We start from the raw sequence: 9066 nt of genomic DNA on the forward strand, positions 1-9066 counted from the left end.
TACCATCACTTCAAACCAAGTTGGTGTAAACAGCGAGAATCAATATTAGTTTTCTAATTTCATTCACCCATTCAAAAACTATTTCTGCTGTTTATTTTTAACTTGAGCTGGGATCCTCATCAGGTACGGGAACCAATCAAAGTGCTGGCTAGATAAATAGCTTTTCTGATTCTTGTGGTATTTTTGCTTTTCTCATGCTGGTATTTTTCTCCAAGCCAAAAGACTTGCAGAAACAAACTCTCCACCATTGCAGGGTGCACAAGTAATGTGAGATATCAAAGCCTTGTTCCTTCAAGGGAGTCAATAGCCTGGATTTCAATCACCAAGAGTTTGTCTCTGCATAGTTCTACAGGCTAAATTTGACTCTAGGGGTAAATATTTAATGTTTTGGTTTTGTTCAGCAATAAGTTAATAGGCAAATGACAACACACTAGAGAAATAACAACATCTTCAATATTAGAGATGTTGCACTGTTTAGTAAAGACATAAACATTTTTAATTAATAAAATATTCTTCAAAAATGCATTATTTACTGGACTGAATAGTAATGAGAAAACAATTTATCTCATTTAATGAACCATTTTAAAACATTTTTGACAGAGAGGGCAACAGACTTTGTTCCCTTTGGCAATTTTTTTCTCCAACTGGAGATTCTCAATTGCATATAAAACCAAATGCAATAGTATGATGAAACAGTAGAAGACTAAGTCTGTAGAACTCTTTTTCCAGAATTTGGGTCATGAATTCCAATTTAGCCCTCATCGGTATCAACCATTGTTATCGGCTCTTTATACTTTATTTATCTGAGAAATGAGTTAGTTCATCCCAGACCAGGCACTATTAGGGTGTGTTCCTGAAGAAATAAGAACAATTGCCATTGTTAAAATGCCTCCTCTTGATAACCTCAGTTTATTTATGGAATAAAATGATCTATAGGAAGAAATCTGGCCTGACAGTCTCTTGAGGAATCCTTTCATAAGACTATTTAAAGGTGATCTGCAATATGGATGGAAAACAGAGAGTCAAAGCTGTTAACATGACTCTTTCATTGTACATTCCCAGAAAGTTCAACGTGTTTTTGAATTGTTAAGTACAGAAACTTTGGCCTGCTTAGAGCTACAACGAACACTCTTGAGGATTCATGCCAGAATTTAGAAATGTATTGATCAGGATGTGTAAGAGGAAAACAATAAAAACACAAGATGAAGCATTCTGCAACTGAAATGCAAAGATCAAGCACCAAATTATAATTAAAGCTTATCAAAGTCCTTTTCTGGCACTGAGAAGATATTAATTAGAATATCTTAATTCTATCAAGTGTTCCTTCACAGTGGGGAAGAAAAGGTTATATTGTTGCTGAATTTGGACTCGTTATTGGACTTACACATCTTGCTTTTGATAAAATATGTGGTTACAAAGTGGGAGAAAAGCTGAGCCAGTAAAATGGGGAAACTGTGACTTTTCTTGTGTCTCTCAAAATAGTCAGCAGCCAGCCAGTCCCAACTCGGTGCTCTGGTGGAGATGAGGAGCCACGAGGACTATTGCGCTTGTCTGGACACCTTTGTTGCTGTTTTGTTCAGATCTGCCTCATCTATCATTCCTCGCCATCTTCTGAGACCGCAGTGGGCTTTCGCAGCCTGGTCCTGCTGCAGTATGTGGGGTGGGTTATCTCAAGATCACATAAAAACAGGCAGAGGGGAAAAATCAGGCAGAAAATGTGAACAGGATGATGTGAGCACAACAGACCCACATGTGTGAGGCTGAGAGATCCCTGCTTGTCCAGAGGTGACTGTCAGGATAACAAATGAAGAGACCTTTGGGAGATCATAGGAAGGACAAAGCCAAACTCTTCTCAAAGGTGCAGAGAAAATGACAAAAACAAGAGGCAATGGGTACAAGGTGTAGCTAGGGAATTTCTGACTGGATATAAGGAAAAAAAATTGTCATGAGTGCTGTCAGGTACTGAAACAGGGGCCGGAGAGGTGTAGTTCTCCATCCTTAGAGGTTTTCAAAATTTGATTGAACAAGGCCTTGAGCAGCCTGATCTAGCTTTGAAGTTAGTCCTGCAGGTGGTTGGACTAGGTGTCCTCCAGAGGTCCCTTCCAACCTAAATTAATGTATAATTCTAAGAAAATGAGGCTACGAAAATGGGGCTAAATGAATAGGCACCGTATTGTACAGAAACAAACACAACAAAGGAAAGAAAAGGTTTTTGGTGGGGTTAATTTTTTTTTTTTTCTTGCCAAGATTTGGGTACAAGATTTCATTGGCAACAGCTGAATGTGTTCTTTGGCAGTGAAAGGGTGGTGCAATAGCACTGTTCCAGCACGGTGTAGGTGCTTGGACCATCATCAGGTGCAGTGTGAAAAGACAGATCCCTGAACCCTAATCTTGGCAGTTTTAAGCTTAAAAAAAAAAAAGAAAAAGAAAAAGAAAACCATCTGTACCTCAAGCTCTGCTGAAGCAGAATTTAGGAGTTAAGGAATGAAAGAAAATTATCTTTGCCTTTGAAACAGTTACCTGAGCTTTTTCTTTTCATTTGAATGTTGCCAAGGTCTAAAAATAATGTTATAGTAAATGTTCTTGTGAAAATGGAGAAAATAGCTACAGTCCAGCACTGTAAAGCACCTGACCAGCATTTCAAATGCACCTTCTTCCCCTTCCTCCTTTGGTCAGCAGCCTCTAGGAAATGAGAAACAATCACTTTCTTGTTGGTCTCCCCAGTGGGCAGCCTTGCCTGTAAGCAATTTGTCATTTAGCACAGTTAAATGAGAGATCATGTTTTTGTTTTTTTCCCTCTTACCCAAGCTGTGATCCTGCTGCTGTTGTAGCAGTGAATGTTCTCCCCTCCCTTTCCTCTCTTTACCTGCCAAACACATACAGACACACTAGATCTGTCTGGCTGTAAGTAACAGTGTGGAGTCCTGCTCTAGTTTACAGCATGAAATAGCCAGGGAATAATCGAGCCCTGGGAACAGCTCCAACATCAGATGAGCTGAAGAAAATAACAGAAACAAGCAAAATGGCATGAAACTAAGCACAGCAGCACTGGGGCTCTGGACTCCTAAACTGGCTACAACCATGTCTTCTTTGAAACAGCCACTTGTCTTCTGTAGGATGGGGATGAATCTCACCAGCCTTCTCTCTTGGGAAGGGCTGTGTAGTGCTGTGCTTTTAGTTGCATAAGGAATGGTTAGGCCAGCTTTACAACTGAGGGATGACCTCCTTGAGCCTCTTGGGAGAGGTAAATGAGCCAAAACCTAGTGAGTAGATCCCCTAGATCTGGAATGGTCCCTGCAGTGATGGCTGAGACCAAGAGATAACTGCCCAGCCCTCACTGGTGGCTTTTGTCAGGGATGCGAGGGGAAGACAAGTGATGACTATTCTCCCTTGGTATGTGGCCCATGAAAGGTTCTGCACATGGGGATAACAGAGCATCCCTGAGGCAATTCCAAGTATCACGGGCGCATGAATTAGTCTTAGAAATACATATCTATACATACATATATATATGTCACCAAATCTGTGTGTCCCTACTCTCCTGTACAAAAGGATTATTATCACTGTGGAGGTCTACCTTCAGGCAAACACTCCAGCTCTTTAATAGCTACATTAGACAAATCACAAGCCCATTCTAGTTATTTTCAGTTTCTGCCACCCTATGCCTGCAAATGTGCAATAAATAAACAAATAAAAAAAGAATATGGCTTTTAGTCAAAAGAAAACATCAAGAAGGTGAAAACATCTCTCTCCAGAATGACTACTGCCTGGAAATGAGCCTTGAGGGGAAAAAATGAAGGAAAACCATGGAAATGAACAACAGGAGAATGCTACAAAACGTTGTTGCTTCTCAGTAGAATTTTACCCATCAGCTTTGACATAAGTACCATATTCCGGCTGTAAAATATAATTAGAGCAGTGAATCAGAAAGGAGCTGTCCATCGAATAGCACAGTGTGTTCTCAGCCAAGGAGAGGGATGTGAAACTCATGCAAATAAGGCTGAGTTCCCCTGCTTCCTCCTTAGGAAACTGTGTGTGACACAATCAGCAAAACTCTTTTGCAGCAAACTGCAAATTTCACATGCTCTTCCGAGCTGGAATTCGCCTTTGAGCTCTGCATTAAGTCAAGCGAGCTGCCTCCCTCCATCAGTTCCTGCTCTCAGAGCTCCCTTTGCAAAGTGTGAATGTTCCACAGTGCTGCTTCTCAGGTCTTTTGGGGGCAAACCAATGGCCAAACCCAATGGATTTGGATGTAAGCTCAAAGCCTGGCTTGTGTTCTAGGATATGGCAGAGCACTTCTTCCAGCTCAGCGGTGTGAGTTCTTCTGACATTCGGCAGGCTTTATCCAATAATCCATCATTTTATCAACTATGCTGGCTCTGTGCGCAGAGGACTCTAAAGCTGGGTCATTTAAAGGGCTCTTTCAGAAAAAGCAGACATTCTCTTTTCAGATTGTGTGAGGGTTTGGGGTTTTATTTTTATATTTTTCACGCATATGAAAGGCACCAGTTTGACCCCTGGAGTTCTGGAGTATCCGCAGTCTGATGCAACACAAAAATAGCAGTTTCCTTACATACTTCTGCCTGCTGCCTTTTACCACAGCAAGTCCTGAACGGCACCCTCAGATCGGGCTCCTGTTCTACAAGTGCAAAGTAAGAAAGAAGGACAATGACAAAGTAGGCCAAGGGAGACCTGTTTGCCAGGGTCTGCTCTGGCCATCGGTCATGCCGTTCCCTGAGGGATCCATGTAACCATTTCACAGTGGTTGTTCTGAACCATTGCAACTTTGATAGCACTGGAGCTTGGCATAAACACTATATTTAGTTATCATGTCTTCTCTCTTTGACTACAATCTAGCACCTGCGTATACCACTCAGCCTCCTCACTCCCTTTTTAGGGCGGGATTACAAACATCTTCCTTCCTCAGTATCTTCCCAGTCCAAGAACAGGTACCTTGGAACTGCAGTGACAGGGTGCACTGCAATGCTGTTCCCATTGCTTTTCCTCCTCTGAGGATGCTTTTTCAGTCATAGCTGGGATGGTACCAATTTTGCAATCCATGGGTGTTGTGTCACGATTGTTGCCCTGCTTTTCTAGAATCTGATAGACTATGTCTACCCTCTTATGTCATGGCTCATTTTAGTGCTACACTCGTGCTCCTTAACGCTGCCTATTTGTTGGGTCACACTGTACCTGTAGTCTGGATCAAACTAACCTGCTCTCCAGGCTGGGAAGCGTAGGTACTGTGAGTTACACCTGGCTGATGTCCAAATTCTGCTCCTACAGCCAATTTGCACGCAGATGGCCTCCAGTCACTTTCCTCAGCAAAGCCAAGCCTCGTTACTGAGGGCAGAGTAGACCTGACCATAAATCCAAGCGCCTTATGCATCCAACTTAACAGACTGAGCCCTGTAATGTCTCTTGACTGCTTAACGTTGTATTGATTTTGGAGGCAGAAAAGCCATGTAAGTGAGTTAACACAGACAATGAACACTGAATGGGTGGAATTTTACTACCTGCATATTCCCTACCACTAGGACTTTCTCCCTAAGGAACTTCTCAAATTCAATGGAAAATGCTTATCTTGGTTAATGTTTGAAATAAAAGGACTCCCTCCACCTCTGCACTAAAGAAACCAACCCAGAATCCATAGCAAGGAACATTTACTGGCCAGTGGCCAAGCTTGCAAACCCGCTAGTCTGTGAGGAATCCAACGTCCCTTTCATTTCTGCAGAGGAAAAATAATTGTGTGCTAAATGCAAAATTCATCTTAGAGAAGCACAGCTGGTAGCAGTGGCCTTTTCAAATGCATTCAGCTCTCCAAAGGTAGCTTATTCAGAGCTACACGTGCTGGTTGCTATCTTGTTCTGTGTACTATACTCTCTAGTCACATGCAGAGCCCATTTTTCTCTTAGGTAGTTATGGAGTGTGTGGGCAGCAGTTAGATATATGGTGGTATATAACAATCAGGACTTGTATATCAGCATCATGTCATTTTGGCCATCATAGAGAGGATTTTTCCTTGAAATAGAACAGCCAAGTCTTTGCTGACTGGTCATAACCTTGCTGGGCTGGGCACTTGTGCAAAACTGTTGCAGACTCCAGCCAAACCTCTTCAGACCCTTTGTCCTCAAGTTTCTTGGCTCAGGGTTAAATTTTCCTCTTGAGGGTAAATGTCCCTTTGCATAACTGATAGAAAGCCACTGACATTTTGGGAGAAATCCAGATAGGTGAGAATAGGTGTGACATTTTAGATGCCCAAGGGTAGCAGAGGGCCCAGTGGAGATTTTTGTCCATCAAACCATTAGACCGGGCATCACACCCTACAGGTATCTAAAGCTGTTTTAGACACCATTTTTTGCAGCTGGATCTCTCCCTTCCAACTCCATAAGCCTTCCCATGAGCAGCAAGGAGCAGGATCGGAGGAGGGTATTGCGGTCCCTGCAAAGGGATTTTTTGACTTCATCTCCACAAGCTTACTTCATCTAAGAAAGAGCAATCACAAAGGCAAAATGTCTATTCAAGTGATAAATAGCATCAGATCTTTGTGAAGGGCCCAAATCTCTGAGAATATTCCACTGCTGTTAGCATTAATGGCAAGACAGGATGCTAAGCACCAGAGGGAGGCAACAAAGCACTCTGGCAAACCAAACACGTTTTCGAGAGATGCCCCTGAAAGCAACAGAAATTACTGTTGGGCTTCATGTGCCCATGAATGCACCCCAAAGCCTCTGTCTTTGCCTTGAACTTTTTTATTATTATCATGAACATATTTCAACAAGGAAGCTTTTCTGAGCATTCGTCAGGCATCTATTTTTTTCTCCTGGTGGCTTCTCCCTTTCTCTGGAGTTACAGATACCACATTGCCCTGTGCTTCCCATGTCACCTTTACACTCCTGTCCTCCTCCATAGGACATGACTGCTTAGCAGTCGTGATACCGGATGGCTGCTGTGTTGCCTTATCCAGGTGGATTTCGTAGCATTAGAGTCCTGCATTCTAGTTAACAGCAAGTTGTTGGAGCACGCAATGATGAGTTACTCCTGCCACCTTTCTCTTTCCATCTAATGACGGCAGGAAAATTGTCCTGGAGACATGGAACATGACTGAGCCTCACTGGGTGAATGAATTGAAGAAATGAACACATTTCTAACTTTCAGCATGAAATACATCATTTGCAGTGTAATGGCATCCCTGCTATTACACTTAGTAAGAGATGATGGGCCTGCTGGGAGTCATTTTTCCATTTTCATTTTAATCAAGAAATTAGTAAATTAATATTAGATCTATGCAGCACAGCTTTTTTTGTTTTCCCTAGTGAGTATTTATTCAAGTTTTTAAACAAATTATCATCATTCACTGCTTGGGTTTTCCACAAATTTTGAGTTTTACTTTCAAGACAGTTCAACTAGAGCTTGTATCAGTGTCACTTGAATGACAGCTCATGGAAATCTGGAACAGCAGTCAGAAATGTCCTGATCCAATTTATGGAAGCAACTGGGAAGCAAAGAAATCTCAATGGTTTTATCAAGCTGGTCAAAATTGAAATAAAAAGATGTAATAAAGCAAAATCTAGCCAAAAAGAAAGATGGAATTCATTCTTTGAGTTGTTTTTCTGAAGAAAAACAAACAAACAAACTTTCAATCAGTATTAAAACAACAAGCACTTTCAAGGAATCTTTTTTTTGCTACCACAATGATAACAAAAGGTCCCTCTCATGCATGCAGCTGTGTTATGCAAGAGACTTTGCCATCCTATGGCAATAGTCACTACCCAGTGTGACTTTATATCAGCAGATATCAGCTTTATATTGGCAGAAGCTAGAAAAGAGCATGAAGGTGAAGTGACTTTTCCAAGGCCGTGCAGTAAACCAGCCGTAAAGCCTGGAACGATGTGTGCATCTCTTGAGTTGCAGTGGAGTATAAGAGTTGCTGGACAAGCAACTGTCTTCCATTGCAAACATAGCTCTGATTGGTAATGTGCTGTTTGCAGAGCAAAAGGCTATGTCTCTTCTACTCTCTATTTTGATTTCTGTATCTCAGCAGCACTGTGGTATCCAGATATCACATGGCTTGCTCAGGAGACATTTTTCTCTAAGTCAGCTCTATCCTAAGAGACCTTCCCCAGAAAAAAATCACCCTTCCCTTGTGAAATCCAGCTGTTTAATGTATTTTTTCTTCTTTGGCTTTGAATCCTTTAGTGATTCTCTTCATTTGAAATGCTCTTGCTGTGTGGCAGTGCCTGTGTGGTTTGCTACCCAGGGCCTCGTTCATGCTTTCTGGCTATCCCTGCTCCCTCTGACACCTGCCTCCGCCCCAGTTTCTGGGATTATTATTTTCTCCTGTGTGAGGATTAAACAATAAAAATAAGTCTCTCCCTAGAACACAAATGCTCTGTTTGAAACCTAGGTCATGCATTTTCCCTGCTCACCTGCAGGGAGGCAAAAAAGAGGGCAGCTGAAGGAGGCAAAGGGGGAGAAGAATGCTTAGTGCTTGTGATGTTATTAATCAGTACATACTTGTTTTTCACTGCTTCAGATCCGGTCACCACTACCTAATACATCCCCCACCTTTGGCCAGAAGTGCTAAGCGCTTGGCTGAGATGAAGTAGTTTGCATAGCAAAGCAGCAGCTGCAGTCCTCTCTCCAGCAAGGTAATGAGGATTCGGTGCCATGTTACTGCTTCTTTATTTTTCTTTTTAATTGTGATAGTGGAAATGGACTGCTGTGATTGAGCTGAAGGACGGATCCTCCCATCCCTGTGCCCTCCTCCCACTACCCGAGTGCCCTGCCTTTCCCTTCCAAGATCCATAACTAATAGGCAATGACAATTCCTAGGAGACCATTTTTAAAGCTGAGTCCTTGCTGCTTCTATGACTCAGTCTTTGCAGGTGGCTGGTGTCAGCCACAAGGCAGATCATGCACGGCAAACATACAATGCCTAATTTGTCCCTTTCTTGAAGATCTTACAGATCATGTGTTCAAAGATGCATGTAGCACAAGACATGCTGAGAAACACAGTTCCATGGAACTGAGGCCAGAAAGACATTGCATTTGATTGGGTCATAA

This window comes from Apteryx mantelli, chromosome 15 (assembly GCF_036417845.1).
Source record: "Apteryx mantelli isolate bAptMan1 chromosome 15, bAptMan1.hap1, whole genome shotgun sequence".
NCBI lineage: Eukaryota > Metazoa > Chordata > Aves > Apterygiformes > Apterygidae > Apteryx > Apteryx mantelli.